Genomic DNA, 5,139 nt, shown 5'->3' on the forward strand with positions numbered 1-5,139 from the left:
GCAGCAACAGCGTGATCAGAGAGCGGGGAAGGGCAGAGGAGGCTTACCTGTTTAGAGCGCGTTTTTGCTCCTAGCCATTGCTGTACCATAACAAACAAACACCCGCTGCATTGTGATGACAGTGTCTTTCTAGAAGGTTAGCATGTATTGTTGGTGAGGGTTAATTTGTTTAACTTCAATATTAAAATAAGGAATGTGAGCTGCTCTTGGAAGTTGTCATATTGACTCTGAGGGAAAATCCCCACCGTTCTTTTTCGAAGCTTCCGGAATTAAGAGTATTAAAGAGGATCCTAAGACTACAAGGCTTAAAAACACATTGCAACTATTTACAGCGACTAATTTGTGCGAATCGGGAGTTTTGTCCCGTGTGGCTGAGGTTGAGTTGGGAAGGAAACAGGATCCATGGGTCTGAAACTACCATCCAGTACTTCAATTTCACTTTTTTCTGTTCATCAAAACTTGGTGGTTATGGTTATTGCCTTTAATAAGTTAATATTATAAATTTTCACTTATAAAACATGTATTCTTATAAATTGTACAGTGATAAATTTATATGAATTACATCAGTGAAAGCTTATTTGTATAAACACTGGTCTGTTTTACATATTGGTGCTCTGCAGGAAATTGAATTTTGAAAAGTGTTCCTTTGCTCTCCCTTTATTTCGCTTGAGCTCCCAGCAGCCGTGGGCCCAGGTTTCGTTATCATTCCCACTTTACAAACCAGGAAACAGGCTCAGAGGGGTCAGCTGCCTTTCCCAAGGGAAATAGACAAACACGTAGGAGGCAGGCTGGGACTTGAAACCAGTCCTCCCAAGTGCAAGTCCAGACTCCTTTCCACAGCCCCACATTGTCCCCCGCTGCTCTCCCCACTATTCCCAAGCCCCTGGGAAGGTGTGCTCACCAGGGGGGCGCTCAAGGCCAGGACAGATGGAAAATGGTAGGAGGAAGCAGCTGTTGCTTCCTCCGGCCGGCCGGAGGATTCTCCCCGGGGGCCCAGAAGGCTATTCGGGGTGTGTCGGCAGGTTTTGTCCCCAGAACTTAGCAAACTGAACACTCCATCCAGGAGTCAGGAGGGTGACACAGGGACTTCCACCTGCCAGGAGCTCACGGGAGGGAGAGGAGCCCAGTCACTCTGAAGCCGTTCTGTGAATGCGTCCGCTTGTCACTCTGGATAAGTGTGTTCTGGCCGCAGGGAGGAACTGAAACGTAAAGCTCTTTTCCCCGGGTGGGGCTTAAGGCTTCCTTGGGTTCCAGAGGCTTGAGTTGGGGCAGAAAGCTGTGACTTGGGCCCTTTGACACAGCTCTTTGGCATGTGCACACCGCTCCTTTTCCAGAAGGAGAGTCATCAGAGGCGCAGGGAGGCTCACTTTTGGACATTGCCCCCCTCGCCCCTGCCATCGGCCCCCAGCAGGGCCCATTAGTGCGCACACACACCTGATGCTTCCTGCTCCAGACCTGTGGGCACCCTGTGGCAGCTGGAGGGAGAGGAGTGTCAGCCAATGTCTGCCCCCCGCCCCCGCCTCAGCTCCCCGTGTGTGTTCTCCCAGGGTCCAGCTGTGACCTTGGGGCCCTGCCGCACTCTCCCTCCCATACTGCATTCCCTGAATTTCACACTGCCTCCTTCCTGGCCGTGAACTGCACTAGGAAGTCCCACCTCCTCTTCAAGTGTTTTGTCTCTCCAGCACTAGACTTCCCTTCTCTTGGGATCACTGTTGCTGGAGCGCTGCTCCCCCTCTGCTCCCCCTCTGCTCCCAACCACGTGCTCTGGGGAGAGCTGCTCCCCCGCCCCAGCCCTGTTCCTCCTCCAGAACCACACAGCCGGGCCAGAGGTTACGGGCTGGAGGCTGCGGTCCCTGCATATCCGTCATGCATTGGCATTTGCTCCTGATAGACTAGTAATAGCTAATATTTACTGAGCACTGTTGTAAGCACTTGACTGATATTAACTCGCTTAATCCTTGCCCTAATCTTAGAGTTAAACACTGTTACTAGCCTAATCTGCAGATGAAGAGACAGAGTTTAAGTGACATGTTCAAGTTCACTCCAGTAGAAAGCAGCAGAGCCAGGGTTCAAACTGAGGTAGTCTGGGTTCCCCTCCTGCCTCGTCCCTCCTCTTCTCTTACACAGTTTCACACTGGCAGAAAGGCAGGCAGAAACATACAATGAATTCCCAGATGCTCACCACCTGGGTGTAATGGCTGCTAACAGTTTGCCAGACCTGCTTCACCTGTTTTGTAAAACCTCTCATACGTGAGGACTTCAAGAAATAACACAGCCACAGTAGCGTGATCACACTCAACTAAATTAACGGTACTTTCTTCATATTATCTATTACTCAGTCCGTGTTCCATTTGTTCTGATTATATAAAAAATGTTTTCTTACAGTTGTTTTATGCAAATAAGGACCCAATGTTTGCATATTACCTGTGGCTGAGACATCTCTTAAGTCTCTTTTAATCTATGACACCCCCCCCTTGCCTCTTTCTCTTAAGCCGTTAACTTGTGGGAGAAACACGGTCATCTCATGTTGTAGATTTGGCTGATGGTACTCTCATGGTGTGGTTAAGGTGTTACTTGACTGTAAACTGGTGTTTAGGTCTGGAGTGATGATTACTGTAGAGTAACCGCTGGTGCTTCTCTGTTGCCCTGGGCATTCGTTTCTGTGTGCCACGGTTGGCGTCTCCCTGCCTAAGGGCTTTTGTCTCACTGTGACGCACACTTACTCGGGCTCCGGGCAGGTCGAGAATGTGGGAGAATCGACGTCCACAGAGGCAGCCCTCAACCAATGCACGGAGGCCCCGGCCTCCTCCTGCCTCAGTTGGGATGACTCTGACATTTGTCCTGCACTGCCCACGTTCTCCTGCGAGGTGCAGCTGCACTGCCCACAGCGTACCTGTCTCACCTTTCCATCCCCTGCTGGAGGTTCCTGGGGTCACCTCCCCGAGAAACCAGTTAAAAGAATCCTAGCCTTGGGATCCTCTTCCCAGGTGGCACAACCCAAGACCATTAGATTCTGGTTCACGTTCCTTGGAATGCATGCCTCCATGTGCTTGCCATGTTCCAGGCCCAGTGCTAGGTGCTGGCAGCACAGAGAACACCAGGCTGGGGCCCGCCCTCCCTGAGCTCACAGTCAAGTGGAAAAGTGTGACCTAGAGTCATTAGAATCCAGCGGTTCATCACTCACTTCACCATCTCCATTTTTCATACGAGAGACTGCGAGGGCTGTCTGCCCAGGCCTGGTGCACGGCATGACGAGGATGCACATTCAGGTCTGTGTGGCTCCAGAGCATATTTTTTTCTCCTTTGGGTGGCCAGAAACTCCTGCCTGTTTTGTGTCCTGGTGTTGAGGTCTTTGCCATTGCTCATTATGTCTCCCCCGGACCATTGAAATGTCCTGCTGATTGGCCTCCTTGCCTTGCTGCCTCCAGTTCAGCTTCCGTCCTGCTGCCACAGTGACCTTGGAAAGCAGTAAGCAGGTCATGCCGCCGCCTGCCCAGCGGGGTGAAACCCACTCTGCTCAGCAAAGCCACTGAGGCTTTTCGTGGCCTGAGCCCAGCCCACATTTCCGGCCTCATCACTTAAGGCACATCCCACCTCCAAACCTGAGTGAGCCCAGTCCTGCTGACTCATCTCAGGTCCCCAAACTGACACTGGGCAAGTTTCTCAACCACACTGGGCCTCGTTCGTAAGGTGGGGATAACAATAAAACTATTGCGTAGCGCCGATGGCAGCATTAATTGGAAGATTATGTGTGTAAAGCTCTTACAATCCTGCCTGGAATGTTCACACACCCAATAAATGTTGGTGATATCAGTGTTATTAATATTGAGATGCCTTTCCTCCCTCTTGGTCTAGCAGACCCTACCCATCTTTTAAGGCTCACTCTCCCACCATAAAATCTTCTTAGACATCCCCGAGTAGAACTGGCTGTTGCCTCCGTGCGCCCCCACCGCACAGAGACTGACCCCATTCTGTTCACTCACTAGTTAACCCGTCTGCCTCCCTCCTGAACCGAGAGGCCCTGAGTACAAAGACTCAGCGAACTCAGCGAGATCGGCGTCTCGCTGATCTTATTTTCCAGGACTGAGACAGTCCTGGGTCCTGTACTCAGTAAACGTCTGGCCAGTGGATGAAGGAAGGTTACGGAGCTCCTCTGGCCAAGGACTTCTGCTCTCTGGACAGAGGATACCCAGGGTCACTCCCCGGACCCTGGCCTGGGATCTTCCCCCTGCACCCGGGAATGTGCGCTTCTCACTCCTGGGAAAGAGGCTGCTCCTCTTTCCCGTCATTCCTGCTCCCGGCAGCTGCCCCCTACGCCCCACCAGCCCCAGCATCTGGCTCTGTCTGATGAAGGGCCGGATTACTAATAACTCTCATTCAGCCTGTACAGTTAAAGCCTCACCCACAGCTGTTTGTGTTTTATCAGAAGCTTTGGTGCCCTCTCTCCGCGGCCCCCAAAGCCGTGTTTGGAGAGGAGATTTCAGTGTGGGACATTCAGATTGGCAGCAGCCTATCCCCAGGCTTGTTTTCATCTCCTTCAGTCTCCTTACTTCCAGGCACTAAGGAAGCAGATGGGAGCCTGTGGAGGGAACCAGGAAGATAAAGGGAGTCCAAGAATTCATTCTTCCCTCTCAGAACAAATTAATTAATGTCTGAGTAAGTCTGAGTCAAGCTCCACTGGAGGGGCTGGAAGCAGGGGAAGGATTTAATGTGAATAACGAAAGCTCTCCTGGATTTAGGACTAAATACTTCAAGCTCGGTTATCTGTTCTCTCCCTCTCTGCTGCTTGGGGGCTATTGCTGGGTGATCAGGGCCAGCATCTACCCCCCATCCTCGGAGACCCAGCCGGCTTCCTTTGTTCTAACTCTGGCCCCAGCGATTGGCATAATGTTGCTCTCAGTGGAAAGACACGGCTTGGAGTCTGGGTGGGACCCAGTGTGGGTCCTGGCACCACCGTGATCCAGCTGTGGCTCTAAGCAAGTCATCACTCTTCTCTGGGCTGCAGCTCCCTAACTGAGAAATCGGGAAGCAGGATCTCAGCCCTGTCTCCCTCACGCGGCTGTTGTGAGGGTGGAGTGTGATTGTGGAAATGGCCTGTTTACTCGCCCGACCCTTCCACTCCACCATGCTCCACCGGCC

This window comes from Phyllostomus discolor, chromosome 14 (genome assembly GCF_004126475.2).
Source record: "Phyllostomus discolor isolate MPI-MPIP mPhyDis1 chromosome 14, mPhyDis1.pri.v3, whole genome shotgun sequence".
In the NCBI taxonomy this organism is placed as follows: domain Eukaryota; kingdom Metazoa; phylum Chordata; class Mammalia; order Chiroptera; family Phyllostomidae; genus Phyllostomus; species Phyllostomus discolor.